General features: G+C 46.8%; 1 long non-coding RNA gene across 1 annotated transcript; it reads left to right on the top strand.

Moving 5' to 3' along the window:
- Positions 1-16457: 16457 nt before the first annotated feature.
- Positions 16458-22280, top strand: LOC138162060 (uncharacterized). The gene is made up of 2 exons (XR_011168522.1): positions 16458-17466; positions 21760-22280. It is a non-coding gene; the product is annotated as an uncharacterized lncRNA (long non-coding RNA).
- The last annotated feature ends 2424 nt before the right edge of the window (positions 22281-24704 follow it).

Below are 24704 nucleotides of genomic sequence, written 5' to 3'. Positions count from 1 at the left end.
CCCTGCCTCTGTGTGTGTGTCTCACTCCCTCTCCTCCGTCTTCAGCTTGCTACTCTTCTCACAGCACCCCCCAGCTCCATAGCTTCCCTGATCTCTAAGCTTCTCAGGAAAGGCTGGGACAAACCTCTAGGGTTCTCTGACCCTTCGGTGCCATCTCTCCCCAGTTTTTGTCCTCTCCCTGGATGCCATGGTTCCCACTCTCAGCTCTTCTCCTTTTTCCATCAAATACTAAGTGAATGGAGAACACCTGTGGTCTAGGTCATAACATGTGATAGGATGGATAAGGGATTGATTTCATCCAACACTAAGGTTCTCTTAGAGAAACCCTACAAATGGATGGTTAGTTGGATACAGAATTGGACAGGAGGAGGGGGATGGGCTGGACTGTCCTTCAGGACATTACAGTTATTTAGTGATTCCAAGCTTCACTTTGAACTCAAGACCCGTATTTCAGCACCAATGTTCTTTTTAAAACTTATTTATTTTTAGTTTTCAACATTCACTTTCATAAGTTTTCACTTCCCCCCTCCCCCCCCTCCCCAAGAGCACCAATGTTCTTGCAGCTCTTGCAGACAATAGGCAGCAGGATGGCTTTGGAGCCAAGAAAACCCAGGTTCAAATCCTGCCTTGCTCACATGCTAGTCATGTGACCACGGACCAGTCACTTACACTCAGTGCCCCCCAGATGTCTCCCTAAGGACTGTCAATTTTAAGAGAGTTGGAAAATCTGCATCGATAGAGAGAATTTCCATCTCACCAAGGAAATCCCAGTCCCAACTCAAAGGAGAAAAAAGTCCTTCCAGATATTGTGGGGCTACAAGTCACAGAATCCAACAGTCTCCAGGAGAATGCAGCTGAGAATCACCTGAGAGGCAGTGGAGGGGATGTAGATTGGACAGGGGGAGGCACAACATTAAGAGCAAGGAATTCCACCGGAGAAATGGTATGAAGAGAGTCACCAAAGATGGCGGTATGATGGGGAAGAAAGAAGGAACGGTCATGTAGCGAGCACAGGGCCAACTGCTGGGCAGCCAGCTTAGTTATCCCTGGGATTTTTGTGATGTCACAAGAGCTCTCCTTCCCCTCTACCACAGCGGGGACTTAAGGAATCACATGGACAAGAGCCCCCAGAGATGCTCTACGCTGTCACGGCCAGAGGGAGGCCAGAGGTCACTGGAGAACTAACACATTGGGGTATCGTGGCTGCCTTCTTGCATGCATTGTCTCTGTAAGGCCTCCGTTCCCTCTCACTTTCTCACTGGAAGACAAGCAGAGAGAGAACCAGTGCCTACTACAGTTGTTATGAGGAAGAAAAGATTACTTCCATCTACAAAGCTCTCAAAAGAGTCAGTCCAAAAGAACACATGAACTGTGATGCGGTTCTAGCCCTGCATCAGAAAGTGCGTAGATCTAGATGTTCCCGTGAAAGAACAAGAAAATGAGGTGGCTAGGAGGTGAAGTGAATGCAGCCCCGGCCCTGGAGTCAGGAGGACCTGAGTTCAAATCCGACCTTAGACACTTAACACAAAAACTAGCTGTGTGACCTTGGGCAAGTCACTTAACCCCAACTGCCTGCCTTCCTCCCTCCCAAAAGGCAAAAAGAAAAAAAAAGAGAAAGAACAAGAAGATGTCCCAAAAAGGACCTCTTATGGGTGCTCAGAACCCCCCCCAAAGTCTCCTGTACTTTCTGGCCCACTGGGCCTTCGCATCTTCTCTGGACCTCTGTCCTGATGGCTCCTGAACCTTGCCATCCAGCATGCTGCAGCCCCTGAGGGCCCCTGGCCCTTCCCCCAGCTCTGGAGCCGTGCCACCTCAGCTGCATCTCCCATTAAATCATGAGTTCATCGAGATCAGGGACTGCCTGGCTCTTGCTTTGCATCCCCAGTGTACTGGGCACATATTAAATGCTCTGTGGGGTTTGTGTGCCATTTTGGTGAGGGTGTCCTTGAAGGTAAATGTCCTTGGATGCCACATGGTGGCAGATCAGCAACAAAACCCAAACCACACTAGCCCCTAGCCTCCTGCAGGTCTTGGGGCCTGAGCAGTCCTTTGTCCTGGCCAGGCCTGTCACACAACAGAAGATCAGAGCTGAAGGGACCCTCAGTGGCCATCGGGCCTAACGCTCTCTGAACAAACAACACACCCCAGCAGGGGCCATCCAGTCTTTGCTTGAAGACCTCCACTGACAGAAAACTCCCCTGTCACCTCTCCAGGCAGCCCGTCTCACTGCAGTCCAGCTCTCATGGTTAGGAAGCTTTTCCTGACAACCAGCACTAACTCTGTTTCTCTGTGCTTCTGGCCTCTGCTCCTGATTCTGCCCCAGGGTCAAGCAGGGCAAATCGTGGAAGCCCAGTCCTCTCTTCTCCAGACAGACCTCCATCAGTCCTATCAGCTGGTCTTTAGTTGGCATGTCCCCAAAGCTCTCCATCATCCTGCTCACCCTCCTTTGGAGGCTTCCTATCTTAATCATTGTTATCAGGAAGAAAAGATTACTTCCATCTACAAAGCTTTCAAGAGAGTCAATCCAAAAGAATGAGCTTCCCAGAATTAAGCCTATTATTCCAGACAGACTCTGAACATCCACGGACCTCTAACCATGTGCATACACTTCTCACATTAAGATTGACTCAAGTCCTTCTAGAGGGATTCTGGACCATCGGAATTCCCAGGTAGACCATCTGTAGGGTCTTATAAGAGCCTTCCATGGCCTGAATAAAATGGGAGCTCAATGGAAGGGTCAGCAGGTGGGAGCTCAATCAGAATTGGCCCCAATTTTGAGGAGATTGTTTGAAAGGAAGGATTTTTCTACTAACATGGTGAGATGGCTCCTTAAGGGGCCATCTGTTCTTGGGTGAAAGGACCATGCCATTGTTCTCACCAATAAGGAGGATCATGTCCTAGTTGTCCGAGATCCGGAAAAGTTCATGAAACACAAAACAGTGGTCTCAGACCAGCTGCAGAGGCCACAAATTCCAAGGACGAGAAGGGGGGATTGCTTGTCAGTGCCACGTGCTTGGGCTATGTTAGATCAGGAGGCTAAAACTCAAGAAAAACAGAAACTAATGACTTTGTCATTGGCTGAGCTTTTGTGTAATTTGGAAGAGACTTATAGTTTAGGTGGACCATTGGACCTGGGCCAACCTGTGTGGCCAAAATTCAAAAGTACTTGACTCCTATGTCATCATATTCAATGAAATTCAGCTGCTGACGGACAAGGGTTCACAACCATATATGTCCGTCCCCTCTGGTGGTGGTCTGGGAAGGACTTGCCCCCACAGCCTCCCTGGAAATGTTTGTTTCTACAAATAATGGCAGTCAAGAAGTTGGCTACCCTAGCTGGGCACCATCTTGGATCATTGAGAAGAGTGAAGGCTTCCTGAGCCTTTGGGGGCAGGGAGAGGTCATTCACTGGACCACCTGGCCCCTTCTGAAGGAGCTAGCCTGTTCTCAGTATGAACTGAGGACTGAATCTTGTGAATTAGCCTGAGAAATCATTTAACTGGACTTTATTAAGCACCTACTCTGTTACAGGAACTGTACTAGACTTTTAACTACAAAGACAAAAATGAAACAGTTCTTGCCTTCAGGTAGTTTACATTCTATGGGAGAGACTCCATGTACATATACAAAACAGACATATAATGAATAGAGATTCCATGATCCTAAATTGTTGCTCATGTCTGCAAAAGAGAAGTGAAGAGACTGGCCCAAGGTCTCCTAGTTAGCTTGCAGTAGCAGAAAAATATTACCCTGCTTTAGGAATTCAACCTAAACTGAACTTTTTTCTACCCCCTGGAACACCCTGTAATTTCCCTCCTCCGTGCCTTTGCTCAGGCTCTTTGTCCCCTCTGCCTGGAATGCCTTCTCTCTCTCATCTTGCCTGATGAATTCTTAACCACCTTCTAAAGCCCAACTCGCCTCAACACTTTTGGACTCACAAGACAGGACTAGATGAACATGGAAGAAGGGGCTAGTTAGCACAAGTGCAAGTATAGACTGCTAACTGAGGAAGCTTCTGCATCAGACGCAACCCAAGAAGATGGCTCAGACTTGGACACTCTGCCAGCAGCAGACAGGTATGGGGATTTGTTTGTACAGTGCAAAACCGAGGTGAATTGTGGAATGCCTATTTGGCAGTCCTGCCTCCTGCTCTGTGCTCTCATGAAGGTTGCCTTCCAAGAGACTGAAATACAGCCGTAAGTTAAAGAACCAAATCCTGTTTTAAGTTTGTTTTGGTCAAATGCGTGCATGTGAGTGTTCTGAGTTTAGCATTCCTTCTGTGTGTAGGAAGTGTCTGTGCCAAACCTGGTTCATATTGTACACTACTTTTTTTTGCTCCTTCTCTTGGATGTGAGCCATAAATAAAAACCATCCTTCGTTTGATGGACTGGGAGGGTTTAATGAGCCGCAAATTTGATAAAAGGGAGTCTAAGCCCTTTCGTTTGAGGTCGGCTTCCCCAGGCCTGACCCCAGGCTAGACTGGGTACCGGGGTGCGGAACAAGGAGTGGGAAGAAGCCCTGTAGCCTCCGTGAAGGAGCCCAGCAGCAGCTCCTTCAGGGTGAGACAACGTGAGATCACTGGTTGAATGAACATCCAAGATCACTTATGGACTCGATGCGTTCCCACTCCTCCTGTCTTCCTAGCTGGCTCACTAAAGGTTGGCTAGACATGGCTAGTGACCTCCTCCAGGCGGGGCCTCTTCACCCCAGCTGGAGGCATCTTGATCCACCTCAGTAGCCAAGGCCCTTGTTCCCTTTCTTGTGGCCTTCCTTTGAGTTCTGGTCATCCGTAGACTTGTCTGGCCTCCCCAGATCCACCGTGAGCTCTTCCATGACTGAAATCTCTTATTCCTGAGGCTTACCCAATATCTCATGGCTAGGAAGTAGTGTGGCTGGATTGGACCCCATGTTCTCTAATTCCAAATCCAGGGCTATTTCTGTTGAGTCGTGCAAACATTAAGAAGCAGATAAGTGATGGATAATAGCTAGATGAATTATTGAAGAGAATAGATCATGTCCTTTTGTCCAAAGCTGCCAAAATAGCTCATTTCCTGGGGCCTCCCTCATGTGCCTCCCCACATCATTCCTAGGAGGCCGTGTTGTCCTCCTTCCTGCAAAAGAAGCAAGTAAGGGACTTTCTTGATCTATATCTCCCCAGTGGTTTCCAATCCAGATGAGACAAGCAGGACATGCCCTGCCAGAGTGGAAGACCCCAGAGGAGGAAGCCATACCCCTGTGTAGGCCATGTCCTAGACATCACCACTGACTTCTCAGCAGCATCAAAAGTGTGATCTCTGGGCCTGTGTGTGGAGCAGACACTGGGGGCAGGAGGACAGGAGCAGGGGGTTGGCCTCTTCAGCCCCCCAGGCTCCTGGAGGACAAGAGATTCTCCTTTCTTCTTCCTTTCCACACCTCAAGACCTGGAGATAGACCAGCACTCAGAGGCATCAGAAGCACTGGGGCAATGAGGGCCTCCAAACACGGGTGGGTGGTAGGTGGAGGAAGACAGACCTGCCCCCAGTCTGATACATCTCAATTGGCAACAGAGTAGATGCCACTTCCCTTAGCCTCTTCTGTGTAGCCAGACCTGAGCCCATGCCTCACCTCCTACCCAAGGGGCCAGTCATTCACCTGGGATGCCCTTGGATCTGCCCTGAGAGGACGACTCCTGCTTTCCACCTGTTTTCCATCCCTTCTTCTGGGCACAGTAATCAATTCATGATGCCTTTGATACTAGAAAGCTCCAGGTGAGCACTAGTGCCATGGCTCCGCTCACCCTTCCCTGAAGGACTCCCTGAACCAACTTCCCTTCCCTTGGACTGTTCTCCCAAATGTGAACTGTGTTTCTCTGCTGGATTGGAAGCTCCCTACTGTTTCGTTTGGGTCCCTGACTTCAGCACGGTGCTTGGAGAAAAGCCAGCACTTAGCGATTACTCATTCATCCAACCCAAAGTACGGGTCATGCACAGCCAGTGCAAATAAGAACACAGGCTTCTTGAGGTCAGGACTCTGTGTTTTTGTCTTTGTATCTCCAGTGCCCCGTAGATGAGCCCTGCCCATGTAGGCATATAATAGATCTTTGTTCAATTGAATTTGACTGAAATGAACTGAATTGAATTGATTTGGTTGTTAGTTTCCATAAAGACTGCTCTGTTGATCTGACAATGAACATTTGTAGATCAGTCTTCAAATCAGTAGAAACCGCTAGGGTTTCTTTTTTTTTTCAATTTTATTTTATTAAATTTGTTTATCTACTTTTAGTTTACAATATCCTGTTCCACCATCCCTTGAGTTTCAAATTGTCTCCCCCTTCCTCTCCTCCCTCCTCCCCACCCCCATGACAGCATGCAATCCAATATAGGCCCTACAAATACCTTTGCATTAAGCATTAGTCAGGTTGTAAGGCAGAATTATAACCAATGAAGTGAACAAGAAAGAACAAAAGAAAACTTAACACAAAAGAGAGAGCGAGCAGTCTGCTTCAGTCTGCATCCAGACTCTGGAGTTCTTTCTCTGGATGGGGAGATCCTTCCATCATGAGTCTTTTGGAGTTGTCTCATAGCCTTATTTTGCTGACAGGAGCCCAGTCTATCAAAATTAGTCGTCACACATATGATGTGTCTGTAATTGTGTACCAAGCTCTCCTGGTTCTGCTCTCCTCGCTCAACATCAGTTTATATAAGTCTCTCCAAGTTATTGTGAAGTCTGTACACTCCTCATTTCTTATAGCACAATAGAATTCCATTACATTCATATACCACAACTTGTTTCAGCCATTCCCCAATTGAAGGGCATCCCCTTGATTTCCAATTCTCTGCTACCATAAAAAGAGCCGCTACAAATATTTTTGGGCAAACTGATCTTCCTCCTACTTGTATGATCTCTTTAGGATACAGCCCTTGGAGTGGTATTGCTGGGTCAAAGGGCATGCACATTTTTATAGCGCTTTGAGCATAGTTCCAAATTGCTTTCCAGAGTGGTTGGATCAGTTCACAACTCCACCAACAATGCATTAGTGTTCCAATTTTTCCACATCCTCTCCAGCATTTGTCATTTTCCTGTTTTGTCATATTAGGCAATCTGACTGGTGAGATGTGGTACCTTAGAGTTGTTTTGATTTGCATTATCTAATCCATAGTGATTTAGACCACTGGGATTTCTGCTCAGCAGAAAGGTAGTCAGGAGTCCAAGGAAACCCTTCCTTCATGGTCCAAGTGTCCTGAACAATATTCTAGCTAATTTGTGAAAGTTGGGTACAGGTGACCCTGTTCCATGAGATGGTAGCTGTTAAAAGGCCATTGTCTTCTCCCTGGGTGTTCTCCGTGAATCTTAGAGACAGTAGGGAAAAGGAAGGGCCTCAGAGTCCCACTCTTGGACATGCTTCTAATCACATCAGTATGGAGTCAATTTTCCCCAATGACTGCTGCTCCCGGGAACCTGATGAGCTCAGACTAATCCCTCAAATGCCTTCCTGCCACCCACAGCCAGATGCAGACTAGATAAGAACAACCAAGGATCTCCACGGTCCCAGCAATACAAAAGACAGTGCCTAAATCCTCAGCTAAGCAGCTGAGGCCTTGACCTGGAGGGGAACAGACTCTTATAGGTTAAGTTGTGGGGAGCATTGTACCTTCTGTGTGGGGGAGGTATGGAGATGCCTAAAAAGTGGACAGAGCCTTCCTTCAGTGGGCACTCCCAGAGGGCAGGAATCATGCTTGGTCTTTCTTTGTAGCCCAGCTCTTAGTCCAGCACCTGGCACAAATGAGCATTTAATCAATGCCCTTGACTTATGTGTGGCAACTCATTATATAGTAACTATCTAGCAAGTCGGTAAGGGACTGACCAGATCATCAGTTTAGCAACCTTTCCTGAGGCTATGGTAGTTAATCTAGGCCTGGACTATATGGGCACCAAAATGGAAGCTGTGTCTAATGAGTGGGTCAGGTCCAGCTATGCTGAGGGCAAGGCCGCTTCCGATCTGCTGATGGACTGGTATCCTGTGACTCCTGGGGCATGGCAGCCGTAACCGCCTGGAGGGCTTAACAGTTGCTAATTGAAATACCGGACTATTTATAATCTCCTGTGTGCCCACACTCCTTTAAGATCATGCCTAGAGAGCAGGAAAGTTTCTTTTAAATCATCTCTTCTTTAATTTTTTCTTTTTGGAGGGCAATTGAGGTTAAGCAACTTGCCCAAGGTCACATGGCTAGTAAGTGTTAAGCGTCGGAGGCATTTGAACTCAGGTCCTCCAGGGCTAGCGCTCTATTCACTGCACCACCTAGCCACCCCTAAATCATCTCTTCTAACTTGGCCATTTGACAGATAAAGAAACCAGGTACCAGAGACGTGAGCTGCTCGGACCTGCTTAGGTCACCTAGAGATTAAGTGGTTAATTGATCGGTAGAGGCTGGACTAGGCGCCCAGTGAGGTCCCTGTGATGGACTGGTGACTCCATTCCCAAGTGTAAGATAGATGGAGCTAGTCCTTTACAATACCAGTTCTCAAGAAACTCCCATCCACCAGCCACTAAGCTGGTAGTTACCAAGAAACCACTCCCATGTTTCATGGGTCTGCTTGAAACTCATCTCTTTCCAAATCAAAGACTTTTTGAGTCTCATTTATACCTTCTGTTTAAATCAGTAGAGGTGTCTAGGAATTGTTCATAACCCATTTACACATGATCAATGTGTCGCTTCAAAGAGAAGTCTGAGACTTCTGTGTTGGATTCAGGATTTAGGACCCACTCTTACAAAAGTAGCCATCTGAAGGCTTTCTGGGTTATGCACAAACTAGGATGGATGGAGTTCACACTTCTCTGCCTTAATACATGAGTGGTTCACACGTGGACAAACTATTGTAGGATCTCCTTGTTCGATTTTACATGTTCCTTTGCATTATCATTATTTTTAAATGTAAGACAATCAACCTGGAGTCAGGGAGCTCATTTCCTACATAAGGACTCTTGGCAGGATTCAGTCCTGAGAAAGCCTGACTTCTCCAACAGGAGGGACCACGTTTTTCTCAAGCTCTCTGCCTTGTTGTGTCTATCCTGGAATGCTAGGGGGGAAAATCTCAAAAGTTTAGCCTTGGTTCATGTTTAGGATTCCCACAAAGGGTTTTGAAGGGTCTTTTCTAGAAACGTACAAAGGAGTAAATATCAGTTATAGGACAGCTACTTTTTTTCTTCCACCATGATTGAAATGGTGAAAACCCGACACTCATAAGCTTGGTATTGAGAAATACTTAAAATGTGAAACAGCAATTCATCACACAGAACTCCCAGGAGCCTGCAAACAGATACAGAAACACAAGAATCACTCAAAGTACTTGTAGAAAATTCTCTTATACTTTCCCCAGAGGTAAAGATTCCCAGGAGACTCATGAGTGTGAGGTGGCTGTACTGATTTCCCCTTCAGCTCAGTCTTTTCTCTCTGAGCAGCGGTTCATGCTCCTGGACTTCTGGCTGGCCAGGGCCTGGCATCCTTCTGGTCATGTTTATCTCTTCCAAGAAGGGTGTGATTGCTGGAAGAACTTCCTGCCTCCCCCATCCAGACACTCATAGTCAAAAAGGCTAAAGACATCCACCTCAGGATCACTCTGTAGTAACTTATGATTAGGGAAAGACTCATAAAGCAGAAGAGGCAATAAGGGACTGAGGTCCAGTCCCATTCCCATGTAGGTCTGGGTATGACTTCTGGGTCATGTGACTAACATGTTAGCAGATAGCCAATACTTATAACCCCTAAAAAATCTCCAAAACATAATTATGTGCAAGAGATAAAACAATCTTGGCTATCTCCACAATCTAAGATGCCAAGAATCCTAAAGAGGGAGCAAAGATGGACCAGTATCAGAGAGGTTGATCCCTAACCCCTTCCTCGCCAGCTCCATCAGATAAAGAAGGCTCGCTTGATGATTTCCATTCCATTTTTGAAAATATTAAAATGTCAGCAAGCTAAGTGACCAAGTCCATACTGGTTCAGAAAATACACCGGTACCTCCTTGATAAGTTTTGGAAGGTAGCGAGACAAGTCTGGGATTAAAACCCAGGTTCTGTAGCCAATGCCCAACGTCCCATCCACTGTACTACTCCAAGGTACTGTCCATTTGTGGGCATGGAATGCAGGCTTCCATTCTTCCCTGGGCATAGCTGAATTAAATCCCATGTACCCCTCCCAATCCAGCTTTGCCTACACTTCTGTTATTGGAGTCATAGAATTTGAGATTTAGAAGGGACTCCAGTGGTCATTTGGTCCAACTCATAGCTGATTAAATCTTTACTATGACATATTCAGCAATAGTTGTCCAGCCTTAGCTTGAAGACTCCTCCAAGGATGGGTTCTCACTCTCCACCTCTCCAGGCAGTCCACTCCACGTTGGGAGAGCTCTCATTGAGAGGCAAATTCTCACTTTCCCCAATTTCCTTTGGCTCTGCCCTTGGAGGCCAAACAAAATGAGAGTAACCCTTCTCCCCAGTGACAGCTCTATAAAGACCTAAACACAGCTATCGTGAACTCTTCTCCAGACGACCCATACCCAATTCCTTCAACCAATAGCACAGGAATTGGAACATTGGACCTGGAGTCAAGAAGACCCAAGCTCCTACGTGAGATGCTTACTGTATGGCCTTGGGAAAATCACTGAACCACTGTCTGCCTGTTTACTCATCTGTGAAATGGGGATAATAATAGCGCCAACCTTTGAGGGTTGTTATGAGAACTAAATGAGATAATATTTATGAAGCACTATATAAATGCTCACTATTAATATATGATGCAGACTCCTGGCCCTTCCTCAAACTGATTTCCTTCCTCTGAATGTTCTCTAGCTTATCAATGTTCTTCATGAAGTGTGGTGCCCAGAACTGAACACAGCTGGGTGATGCAGCGGTCAGAGCACTGAGTCCAGAGTCAGGAAGATCTCAGTTCAAATCTGGCTTCACACACTTGCTAGCTGTATGACTCTGGGCAAGTCACTTCACCCTGTTTGCCTCAGTTTCCTCTGTAAAATGGGCTAGAGAAGGAAATGGCAAACTAGTCCAGGATCTTTGCCAAGAAAACCACAAACGAGGTCACAAAGACTCAGACACGATCACCACTCAATAATGGCAACAACAAATCCGTTTATCTCCCTCAAGTAATCACTATTGATGACTCGGAGTTTTAGGAGTAGAATGGCAGATTGAATATTGTGCTGAAGCAGAAGGTGGGAAGCCTGGCATTGTATCGTGCCTCACACACTGTCCAGCTGGGTGATCATGGCCAATGCATTAAAGTCTGCTTCCTCTGCTGTGCAATGGAAGGGTAATACGTGTACCCTCAGACCATGGACTTCCAGAGCTGGTGCTCGGTGGGACTTTATCCATTCAGCTTTGGAACGTCTACACTGTCCATTTCTTTTAAACACTGTCCTTTCTGGTAGATGAATAGATTGCATGGCACCCTATACCTGGCCAGTCACGGCCATGCTTCATACATCTCGGGCCAGCCATTCCACCACTGCTCACCTCCCACCCACCTTTCTGCCTCTTACTCTGGGAATCATGCTCAGAACAATCCTGGGAGAGCCTTGCTAAATCACTTCCCAGATGGACCCACTCATCATCCTCATGACTTCCTAGACCAGAAGAACTCTCTCTGGCCACCACACCCCTATAAGGGCAGCCCTCCTTCCTTTAGAAGGTAAGCTCCCTGAGGGCAGGGACTGGCTTGATTTCGTATATTTATCCCCAATGTTCTTGGCATGTGCTTTTTCATTCATTCATTGCACAACCTACCTCTCCCAGTTGTGAGGAAAGTGCTATAAATGTGAATTAGTATCCCCACCTCCTTCTTACTATTCATAGACAGACCTAAATCAGCAGAGCTTCTCTTCCACAACACAAAAGTCCAGACTTGTTTCCTTTGGACCAAAGCCTGAGGGGCCAATGCACAGACTCAGCTGGAAGACAAGGTGAACAGAACTTTGGATACTCCAAGAGTAGAGTTCCTTGGGTACCAAGTCTCATATAAATCTCTCTCATCTGAGACTCTTGAAATTTTTACTCTGCTGGAACTTCCCAGTAAAAAGGGAAGGAAGCGACCAGATCACCAGTGTCAGAACCTCCCCACCCCTCCCCGCCATGTCCTTGTCATCCAGTGTTGGGGAGGGATGACCAGCAGCCCGGAGTAGTTGTGGATGTTGGGGGGTCACTGGCATCCACAGGGAAGTTGCTGCTGTTAGAGTCTGAAGCTGAGGGTGGGCAGTTGGGCTGGTGCCAAGGGGTGATGGCAGCCGGAGGAGTCAGGTGCAAGGTGAGGGGTTTACAGAAGGAACTGGGACAAAGATGAGAATGTTGAGACCCAGAGCTCCATGACTGTAGGCTGGCTCGAGAGCAGAGCTTTTGCTGGCTGGCTGATGCTTTAGCCCGTGCTCACTGTGCTCCCTTCCAAGGGGCGTTTTGGTGCTTTACTGGTGAGTACTGGACGTACCCCATTTCTGTTTTCAGAGTGACCCACCTGTCTGCTGGTGGGCCCCATAATCAATCAATCCATATGCATGAATTAGGTGCCTACTCTGTGTCAGGTGCTGAGGTCACTAACAGAAAAGTGAAAGTCCCTTCCCTCAAGGGGTTGCTTTTCTACTCATTGAGACTGGTTGATTTTGCTCTAACTCACTGGTAGGAGAAACATGGAGCAAAGGTGCTTTAGGCTCCAAGATCTGCAGCTGGAAAGAATCTCAGAAGTAATCTAGTTTAAACCCCTTATGTTACTGAGATGGAAACTGAGGCCCAGAGAAGTCCAGTAACTTGCCCAAGGTGACATAGGGAAAGGCAGAGGCAGAATTTGAACCCAGGTCCTCTGCCCCCAGGACCAGTACCCTTTCAACCAGGCCACACAAGCTATTTCACTATGGCCTTTGCCACATGAAGCCTTTGCCTTTGCTTCCCAGAGTGATTCCTCTGGAGCAGCCAGGGGCACTGATGTTGCTGCTTAGAAAGCGTGAGGGAGTGAGATGGGAAAGAGCCCTTAAGATGGCGGCCCAAACTGTCCCTCCAATGGTCCAGTGGGGCTGCCCTGAGCCAGGGCCGTGGGAAGGCATGTCTAGGCGAGGGTTTGAGTTCACTTTCACCCGAGTTTGGAGAAGCAAAGAACCAAGGCCTGAGTCACCCACTGAGATCCTGTCACTCAACATGCATCTATCAGGCACCTACATGCCACAAATATGATCTCTTTGATCTTCAACTCTTTGATCAACAACACTGGGAGCTCTATGCTATTCCAATCCCCATTTTATAGTTGGGGAAACTGAGGCAAACTTCAGCATTGTCCAGGCACACACAGCTGCTAAGTGTCCAGGGCTGGACTTGAGCTCACTTTAGACCCAGCAGGCTCTCTGCTGTTGGTGACATTACAAATACAATGAGTGAAAATAATTCTTGTCCTCATGGTGGGACAGCATGTCCAAATATATGAATACACAAAACCAAAAACACAAGGAGACTTCGGGGCTGAGGCACTAGCGACCAAATGCTGAGCACAGTGCCTGGCATTTAGTAGGCGCCTAATGTTTACTGGATGAATTGAGTGAATGGCGAGGAGAGATCAGGAAAGGCTTCAGGTAGAAGGTGGCTGCTGACCTTTGAAAGAAAAGAAAGATTCTATGAGGAGAGAAAGCATGACAGGCATGTATGGGGGTGGCTGTACAAAGACTGGGAGGTGGGAGATAGAGATTCATGTGTGAGAAGACCAGCTTGGCTGAATTGGAATGTGTGTAAGGCTGAAAATAGGGGATGTGGCGAGGTTGTAAAGGGCTTTCAGAGCCCACCAGGGAGGTCGTATTTGAGTGAAGAGGCAATAGGGAGTCAGTGGACTTTAGTGAGCAAGTGAATGACACAGTCAGGTTTGTGCTTTAGGAAAATCAAGAGAAGATTCTTGGACAACCCTCAGGGGCATCTCAGATCAATCTGTTGTTCCATTGTGTCTGACTGTGACCCCAAGTGGGGGTTTCTTGGCAGAGATACAGGACTGGTTTGTCATTTCCTTCTCCAGCTCATTTGACAGATGAGGAAACTGAGGCAATCAGGGTGAAGGAGCTTGCCCAGGGTCACATTAGTTAGTAAGTGTCTGAGGCCGGATTTGAACTGATGAGTCTTCTTGGCTGCACGCCCAGTCATCCACTGTGCCATCTACCTGCCTTCTGGATAAGCAGGTAGCTCACCCCTCCATCTCTCCAACAGAAGGTACCTGAGGCCTGGGTGTTCTGGGAAGTAGCCATGTCCAGACTGGCACGCCCACTTCCATCCAGGACAAAAAGGATGGTGGGTCCAGGAGACTGTGCTTGAATTATGGTGGGTTACCTTTGTCCGTGTCCTTCATGTGGTGGGTATTGCCCTTCCCACTGAAGGAGTTGGACTGGGCCAGCATCAGGGCCCACACAGGAAGCCCTTGGGGCTTGGGTCAGTGGAGAAGAGCAGCAGCTTTCACCTCCTTTCCAGGAGCCCAGCTAATCTCTCTTTTTTCCTCCTCCCTCCCAGGAAAGAGGGTAAGCTAGCGGAAGAGCACTGGGCTTAGAGTCAGGAAGATTCATCTCCCTGAGTTCAAATCCCATCTCAGACACTTCCTAGCTGTGTGACCCTGGATAAGTCACTTCACCCTGTTGGCCTCAGTTTCCTCATCTGTCAAATGAACTGGATAGGGAAATGGCCAACCATTCCAGTATCTTTGCCAAGAAAACCCCAAATGTGGCCATGAAGAGTCTGAAATTACCCAACAACCACCACCACAGCAAAGAGTCCTTTAGATTACCCAGAATCCTTTTTAAAATGCAAATTAATTCAAATGCAAATAATCTGTGCCTGCTGGTCTATTAGTCACATACACCTTAGTGCAAATTAGTCCAAGGCCAAGATCAACTTCATTTTCTCTTAATGTTGACAGGAGTTCAAACACACAGAAGGAAGGAGAGTTTCTCTGTGGACTTCAGAGCATGGGGGCGGTGTACCTGGAGGGGAAAGATTAGGGTGGAGCATTGCAGTGGGGGTCTCTAGTCTGCAGAGGAGCCCTGAATGCCTGGGAATCTGGGGACCAGAGGCCTCCTGGAGGTAGGAGAGAGGTGTGGAAAGGGAGGTGGAAGAACGGCCAAGACAAAAGTGCTGACTTTGCAATTTGGCTTAGCGCTAACCCTCCCCCTCCCCCAGGGACCAGGAGGGGAGATCTGGCAAAGTCAGAGGTTACTTTCAGCCTCAGTCTTTGCTCTCTCAGCTTCTTAGACCTTGCAAATGGCAGAGCTGAGTTCATTAGCTCATTAGCAGCCTCCCCTCCCTTCCCCCCCAGTTCTGAGACACCTCAGGGAAGTCTCTGAGGGCTGTAGCATCCTTCTTTGGCAAGTGAGACTAGAGAGCAGGGAAGCTTCAGGGCCCAGCATTTGTGATTCAGTCATTTTTCAGTCATGTCTGACTCTTCATGACCCCATTTGGGGTTTTCTTGGCAGAGATCCTGGGGAGGTTTTCCATTTCCTTCTCCAGCCCATTTTACAGATGAGGAAACTGAGGCAAACAGGAGGAAAGTGACTTGCCCAGGGTCACACAGCTAGGAAGTGTCTGAGGTCGGATTTGAACTCAGGTCTTCCTGAGTCCAGGCCCTGTGCTCTACTCACTACACCACCTAGAGCCTTACTAGGACAAGGTCACAGGGGCTTTGGCCCAGGGTACTAAAGTTAGAATACATTAACAGTCTTCTAGGTCTGTCAGCAGCACAGAAACAACAGTGTTTAGCACCTAATTAGCAAGACTTTTTTTTTTCCACAAGGCCTATAATTTCATTCTATCCACGTGCTTCTGCATCTGCTCTGCAGCTTCCAGAGCTGATCAGGGCACAGAAGGGTCACCCAGCCAACAGGTGGCAAAGGCAGCACTTGAACTCGGCTCTTCCTGCCTCCAGGCCAGCTCCAGATTTGCCGTATCATGCTCTTAGCTAACAAGAACAGTCAGTTAAGCCAGGAAGGAGTCACAGGCTGCTTCTTCCCACAGCCGCCATCAGACACTCCAATGAGCTCTGCCCAGCTCACCTCACCTCATCTTCTCGCAGTGGACCCCTCTGCTTTCATTGGCACTAGTGAGCCAGAATAATTAGCTAAAATAGGAAGGTGCCAAATAGCCGGGGACTGGGGGATGGGAGGGGCATCTCCACTGTCCTGCCCTGTGTCTTCCTCCTACTCCCCAGCAACACTGTCCTGGAGTCTCTGTGTCCTGGTGGGGAGGAAGGCATATCCTCATCCTCCTCAGCCTTTCAAATGGCGTCAGGCCAATTGTCCTAAGACCTCATGCCCTCAACCGAGGACTCTCTAGGTACTGCTTGTCCTGGGTTTGTTTTAACATGCTTATCCAAAAGACAAATACCCAAAGGGCTGTCACCTGGGGTGACAGGGAGAGGGCAGGGAAGAGGGAGGGACCAGGCAGCTTTCTTAGTCACGGGACAGACAACTCTTGTGCAACTGAGAGGTACAGTGCAGGGGCAAGGGGAACCTTGTTGCTAGAACAGATCTCCTCTGAGCCAGCTTTGAGGTCAAGCTGATCAAACCCCAGGCAGGCTCCCCAGCTGCATGTAAGGGATCACTTTTAGAAATAGATGGATGGAGGAATGGACAAATGGAAGAGGAATGGAGGGATGACTGGCTGGCTGGAGGGATGGAGGAATGGACACAAGGAAAGATGGGGGAATGCAAGGACAGATGAAAAAGCATTTATCACAATCTTATTGTGTTAAGCATTAGGGATACAAAATGTAAATTTATAGATAGTCCCGACCTCAAGGAATTTACATTCTAAGGGGGTGGGGAGGGGGGCGGGGCAGTTATACCGCAATTAGGTGGGTGAGTGGTAGCCACAGAGTAAAGCTTTTGATTGGTGGAGTCCTAAAATAATTGATTGACTTCTTTCCCCGGTTAGAAATAGAGAAGTTCACGAAGGAGAAGCCCAGGTCTCCAGGGCAATAGGTGAAGTATTTCATGGGAGGTGGAATCTAGAACTGAGGACTATCGGGTAAAGATCAGTCGATCAAATAAGCATTTATTAAGCACCACTGCTGCGTTAGACACTGTGGATACAAGGACAAAGAATGAAACTATCCCTATTTGCTGACATTCTCATTAAGGATACAACAAATAGATATCAAATATATAAAGCATAAATATTTAAATACAAATATATGCAAAATAGTTCAACATAGAGTAGGTTGGGGGGGGGGGGCGGTGCTAGCAGCTGGAGGATGAAGAAAGATTTCACGCAGAAGATGGTGCCTGCCCTGCAACTTGAAGGGGACTCTGGGGGACAGAGTCGAGGAGGGAGTGAATTCCAGGCTTGGGGACAACTTGTTCAAAGGCACAGAGATGGGAAATGGAGTGTCCTGTTCAAGGAGCAGAAAGAAGACTGGTTTGGCCGGCTGGTGGAGTGTGGGAGGCAGATTAACATCCACTGAGGCTGGAAAGGTAGGTTGGGGATAGGTTGTAAAGGGCTTTTAAAAAGGACAACAAAGGATTTTGAATTTGATCCTAGAGGCAATAGGAAGCCAGGCAAGTCCTTTGTGTAGGGAAGTCACATGGTCAGAGCTGAGCTTAAGGGACATTCCTTTGGCCATAACATGTAGGAAGCACTACACTGGGGAGAGACTGGAGACAGAGACCAATTAGATGCTGTTGCAATAATGTAGGTGAGAGGTGATGAGGCCTGAACCAAGATGGCAGCTGTGGCAGTGGGGAGAAGGGATCCAAAGCATGAAGTATTATGGAGGGAGAAATGGCAAAAAATTGGCAACTGATTTGGATATTTGGGGGGAAGGGGAGAGTGAGGCGCTGAGGATCATGCCAAAGTTTGGGGTCTGGGTGACTGGGAGATATACAGACACATTCACAAGAAGGGAAGGTGTGGGGGGCACAAGGAGGGGTAATGAGGAGCTCTGTTATCAAGATGTTGACTTTTAGATGTCTCTAGGCTATCCAGTTTCATAGGAAATTAATGGCTCAGGAATCAATCTCCTGGCAGAGACCAGAGCGAGATGCATAGATGTGTGAGTCATCTGTATAGAGATGATAGTTCATGGGAGCTGATGAGGTGAGAGAGAGAGAAGGGGCCTAGGACAGAACTTTGGGTGATGCTCACAATTAAAATAAGTGATAGCAAGCAAAGGAGACAGAGAAAGAGAGGTCAGAGAGACAGGAGGAAAACCAGGAGAGCAATGCCATGAAAACCCAGAGAGGAACGAGGATGGAGGAGAAGGGGTGGCCAACAGTGTCAGACTCAACAGATAGGAACAAGGATGGAGGAGAAGGGGTGGCCAACAGTGTCAGACTCAACAGACTGGTCTAGAAAGAAAAGGAGCAGCAAGGGGGAGGTCTGGGTTGGGCTGAAGATGTGATTGATCAAAAACCTAACACCAACAACTCAAAGGTTTCAGCATCAATATTCTCTTTACCTGATCTGGTAGAAAAGCTCCCAAAGATGGGAGTTTGTCTCAAAGAGGCATAGGATGGCCTTGGGACGGTCTTTTCCACTTGGGAAGTCATCAGAGTGGGACATTGGGCAGCCCCTTGAGGGAGATATTAGAGAAAGAATACTTGTTTGGATTCAAGCATGACAGATGGTCTTTGAGAACCCATCCAATCGGAGATTTGGGATTAGATGGAATATGCTCCAATCCTTCCTTTAGGGAGACTACTCTGATCCTTTAGGCTGAAGGCATTGCCCTTTCCAGTGAATTCCCATAAATTTCTGACCAGTTCTCACTAACCTAGCCTGTGTTAAGCTATCAAAATACTTATTATTGAGCGAGATAATATGTATAAATTTCTTCACAAACCTTAAAGCACTATATTAATGTTACCTACTACTACTACTATTATTATTAGGGATAGGGACTAGAACTGTGATTTCGTTCATAAAAGGGATTCCAGTATAAGGAAACTCTCTTCACCAGTACAAGTTAGAATCTCCTTTGAAACTCATACTCTGTGTGTCTAGAGCATGAGAAGTTAAGTGACTTGTCCAAAGTCACATAGAGGAGAGACTCAAACCCAGGTTTCTGGACTCCAAGATCCTATGCTACTTTTCAATTTCATATTTATTTTTAATGTTTTGTGACTGTTCTCATCTGTGTACATTCTGCTTTCCCCAAATACAGTGACAGATCCTTGAAGCAATCCTCATACTTCACAGCCAGAAAGAAGATGGTGAAGGGAGGTCCAACGTTTTTGAATCTCCATTGGGTATTCAGTTTCTCCATCTCAGTAGCCAATTGGGGGTGCTTCATCAGCTCCTAGCCCAAGATGCTTAGGGAACAAGGGCTGGAAGCCCACCCCAAAGTTGCCAAGTTGTCGATCAGAACTGGGCAATTGGGAGCACATGCCTTCGTTCCATCCAGAAGCCCCTTCTGTCTCAGTTCTGAGTCACAATCCTCCTCTTTCTCCAAGGCTCAGCCTTTCTCTCTGAAACCTTCCAGGATCCACGTCTCCCCTTTGCCCAGAGTTGGTGCCCTCTCCCCCCACAAAGTCCCCTCTACTGTATTGATTTGGGACCATGTCCCCCCCCTCCAGTAAATGACAAACTCCCCGAGGGCAGGAATTTCGGTTATTTTTTGCTTTTCTATCCATTGCCAAGCACTGTCTGATACATAACCAGTTCTTAACAAATTCTTGTTGATGATTGGCTCTCTTTGTACCTCCATCACAACCTGGCACATGGAAGGCACTTACACACATGTAGATTAATTGGTTCTATTTTATATCCTCATCACCTAGTGTGCTACCTGGAACAGAGTAGATGTTTGCTGAGTTGACTAGAAGGAAGAAGTGAGTGTCGGGATCATTGATGCTTCTGTTGATATTCCCCCCCAAAGCACTAAGGGCTAGACTGGACTTAGATTAATGGAGAAGAGAGTACAGTAGGCATGATAGGCCAGAGGAAGAGCATGAACAAAGCAAGGGAGGGGATGGGAAAGGACTTGGGCTAAATGGGCGGCAGTGAGGACGACAACGAGGGCAGAATATGACGTGTGCAGGGAAGCAGCAGAAAGGAAACGATGGGCATGGAGATCATTGAAGAGAGAGCCACGAGGACTCTGGGATGGACAGCAGGCAAGGAAAAAGGCAGCGTCGAAGGTGACTAGGAGGTCCCCGAGTGGGGGGTGGGGAGAAACATGAGAACCAGGAGAGTTTCAGAGCTGGGGTCCAATTAATCACAGAAAACCCACACGGAGCAACGGAATCCATCAATAATCAATCAGTAAATGAGAATATGTCCTTAAGCATATTGAAAGGATCTTGGGGACTTTGGGTCATTGGAAAAATAGAAGATGTCCCTAAAGGAAACCTCAGTGTCAGGGAAGACCATGTGTGAGAGAAGTTCCAATAGCAGAATGGACAGGCCTTGACCACAGAATAGATATGGGGGGTGGGGGTGAGAGAGGGAGGAATTGAGGATGACCCTAGGTTGGGAGCCAGTGTGACTGGGAGGATGGTGGCATCCTCAGCAGCAATGGGAAGGTTTGGAAGGAGGGAGTTGGGTTTGGTTGGGGAAAGAGCTCCATTTGGGACTTGTTGAGTTTAAGAAGCTTGTGGGATGGACATCCATCAGAGATGTCCAAGAGGCAGTCAGTGATGTGAGACTAAGTGCTCAGGAGATGAAGTAGGTCTAGATCCATAACTCTGAGAATCATCTCTGGAGAGATGAGCATTGAACCTACAAGGGCTGAGAAGATCACCAAATGAGAAAGAACCATAGAAGGAAAAGAAACAGGGGCCCAGGGCAAAGACTTAGGCAACACTTAGGATTAGTGAGCATGTCAGGGTTGAGGATCCAGCAAAGGAAACTCAACAGTGAGGTCAGGGCTGGACATGGCATTCCTCATCATCTGAATTTAGGCAATAATTGAAGCTACCATTATTAATAACCACTTAGTAGAAGAGAGTGTTGAGAGAGAAGAGCAGAGAACCGAAGACAGACCCTTCCACTATCTTTCCCTTCTGTGAGGAAGATCTGGTGAAAGAGGAGGTCTTAATGGACCCCTGTGTAATGGCAAGCAAAGAAGTAGTTAACACCTTGTTTCAGCTAGTTAATTAATTGACTAGTTAAGACCTTGTTTCAGTTCTTGCCCATGATTGTATCAAGTCTCTCTTGAGAAGCAGAACTTGTGAACCCCACAACTTGTGAACCCTAGAACTTGTGAACTCCTGTTGCTGATGCAACAGGAAGGGGAAGAGCTAATGACCATATATAAGGAGACGCCAAGACTGGAAAGAGCAGAATTGAGAACAGAACTTGTGGTGGCAGAACTGAGAAGAGAGAAGAACTGAGAACTGAAAAGAGAATTGAGAAGAACTAAGCAGAACTGAGAAGAACTGAGAAGGGAGCTCTTGTGGTGAAGGAGAAAACTTGTGATATCCAGCACTCTATGTTTGTCTGCTTTGTCTGTGTTGATGTTTATTTGTGATACTTTCTATAAAAGCCCTGGGACCTTACTGGAAGCCCTGAAAGAGGATTTTCTGGTTGTCTGTTTACAGAAGTCCTGGAGGAGAGTTTTGAAGGTCCTGGAACCTTACTGATGATTTGTGCTGACCTCTTTGACCTTGTTTGTGGGTCTTTGTTGATTTCTATGTTGATGATTTGTGTTGAGATCTCAGACCTTGTTGGTGGGTCTGAGTTGATTTCATAGGCAGATAGTGAATTGATGATGGTGCTGGCAATGTTTATGAATATTATTGTGACTCTGTTAAGCTTTGTCTTCCCAGAAACAGGAACTGTGAAGGACTTGAGGTGAACTGGACACTGAGAACTTCAACATGGAATGGGAACTGGACAAGGAACTGGGAGTTGCCTGCCTTTGAACCCAGGTGATAGTTATGTAGATTCAGGCAGGAGCTGGGACCATGGAAGAGGAACCATGGAAGCTGAGAGCCAGCCTTGAGTCAAGATGAAAAGATCTCTTCCTAGGTAGCTGATGCTGACTGAGAAGATTATGATTTATGTGATCTAGGGGTGGAGAACTTTGACCTTTGTACTTTGTGTCCATTAAGGAGACAAGCCTCCTTAAGGATGATTGAATTTTGGACTTACTAAATGATTGAGTTATTAAATGATTGAGCTACTAAATTACTATATTTTGTTTAAAACTATGTGGCCACTTTGGTGAAAACTATGTGGCCATTTTAGTGATAAGTTGTTACGTCATAACATTGTGAATACTGTACTCTGATTTCTGTGAATGTTTTGCCTTAATTTACTGCTGAATAAATAGAGAGTTTACTATACTATGTGATCAGAACCTTGAAGCTGTTCACAGCAGCAGTCCTCTGGAAAGCTGCTTGGCTTTACACCCTGAGAAGAAGGTTCGCCTAGTAACTCAATCCTGCTCCTCCAAGATCCTCCTGTAGGTTCTGACAACAATGGACTATGTGGCAATGGTAGAATTTTCCTCCCAAGCCACTGGAGCCATGACTGGAGGAGCTGAGTCTAACTTTTAAACAGTAATCTGGAGAAAAGTCAGTATGTGATAGTGAGAAGGATACTGGACCAGAGGTTATGAGTTCAAATCCTAGCTCATTTGCTTACCTCCTGTATGACCTTGGCTCAACTACAACCTCCATGGTCCTCAGTTTCCTACTTTGTAAAATGAAGAGGTTGAACTAGATGGTCCCTGTCTTTTTAAAAATTAATTCATTTATTTTTACTTCTCAACAGTCATTTCCACAAGATTTTGAGCTACAATTTCCCCCCCATCTTTCCCCTACCCTCCACCCCAAAATAGCAAGTCCATTGAATACCCCTTCCCCCAATCCATCCTCCCCTATATCCTCCCCCATCATCCCCCCTAACTTTCTAGCAGGGAAAGACAGATAGATGGTCCCTAAGTCTTGAGGAATGAATGGACAAGTTAGTGTGGAGCCCAAATAGGAAGGGGTATCTGTCATACCTGGGCCTTTAGGAAAGTATCTACCAGATTCTCTCCATGACTACTGAGAGTGACCCAAAGGCTAGAAGTTAGACTTGAGCAAGATTTAAATGAAGTGCCTTCTCATTTCTCATGGTCCTAAGGTAAGAAGGACAGCTAAGTATAGTAGGAGAGAGTCATATAGAATGCCAAGCTCATTATGTGCCCCATCACCTTCACAATAACTTAGACTTCTGATGTGGTTCATCACAGCTCTCATCTTCAGAGTTTATAAATTAATGTTTATAAATCGCATTCCTTGTCCCATCCCTGCAAAGAAGAATAAAAGTATTAATACCCTAATTTTACAGATGAAAAAACTGAGGCAAGGAGAGTCCAAACGATTTGCACAAAGTCACACATCTGGGAGGCGTTAGAGCTGAGGTTTGAGCTGAGATCTCCACAGTCCAAAGCTAACACCTATGTGAGGACATGCATGCATGCAGATGTCCTCACCTACACAGAGATATAGGGAAAGAAATGATAATGCCAAGAATGTTGGATAAAGACTGCCAGCTGCCATACCCGGCTTGTTCAGTAAAGGACCAGGGTAAACTGCCTGGTTCTGGGGCTAACTGTAGATAAGGCTAGTCTGGCAGAGTTGCTGTTGAGAGGTAAGCAAATTCTATCCAAAATACAGATTAGATGGGAGGTGGGTTTTTTTTTTTTTGGTTGGCTGGATACAGCTGAAAGTCTGCCTCACAAAGGTGTTGAAAATAGCCCCAAGGGGGCGGCTAGGTGGCACAGTGAATAGAGCACTGGCCCTGGAGTCAGGAGGACCTGGGTTCAGATACAGCTTCAGACATTTAACACACACACACACACACACACACACACATACACACACACAAAACCTAGCCTGTGACCTTGGGCAAGTCACATAACCCCAATTGCCCTCCAAAAAAAAGAAAAAGAAAATAGCCCCAAAATGATAACTAGCTCATAAAAGAACTGTGACCAGTAGCCTGCAGCAAGGGGACCAAGTGGCAGTTGTTTTTTCTACACATGCTCTAAACCCCTTGAGGATGGGGACTGTGTCTTATTTACCTCTCAGTGCTTTGCACAGAGTAGGTACCTAAGAAATATTAGTAGAAAGAATAAATGAACAAATGAATGATTATTAAGTCCCACACACAGAGAGAGTGAGAGGGTTCTGAAGTTTGATTGATAGCTTTGTGAAGGTATGGGAGAGAATTCAACAAATTAAATTCAGTAAGGATTTATTATGTGTAATGTCCTATGTGTAAGGTCCTGTAGAACTTTCTCCTCATTCTCTCCCAAAGAGGGGCAGAATAGAGGATCATGGGATTATAGACATAAGACTGGAAGGGACTTTAGAGGTCACTGAATCCACCTCCTCATTTCACAGATGAGAAAACTGAGACTTAAAACAGTAACATTATTTGCCCATGATTGAATAGCAAGTAAGTGTCTAACATGGGCTTAGAAGCCAGGGTGTCCTGACTCCAGGGCTGTGTGCTGTCACACAAAGCCATGGTGGAGGCCAGACCATTCCATCTGGAGTCACAGACCATGAGTCTGCCCCTTCTCAGGCACAGATTGCTGTATGACCACTTCCCTGCTCTTCACTTTCCTGAAGCAATTGGTCCAGACGCTCCATAGAAGGTCTCTGGCTCGAGATCCCAAATGACCTTCCACTCATTCTTGCTCCTACTCCCAAAGCCCAGCTGGGAAGGATAGGAGTGAAGGGAATACCCCAATACACAGTTATGCTCCCCATGCCCC

The sequence above is a fragment of the Petaurus breviceps genome, unplaced genomic scaffold (genome assembly GCF_028583685.1).
Source record: "Petaurus breviceps papuanus isolate PSGF00001 unplaced genomic scaffold, PetGlider_PUasm1.0 186, whole genome shotgun sequence".
Lineage (NCBI taxonomy): Eukaryota > Metazoa > Chordata > Mammalia > Diprotodontia > Petauridae > Petaurus > Petaurus breviceps.
This window is presented reverse-complemented; position numbering and strand designations above follow the sequence as displayed.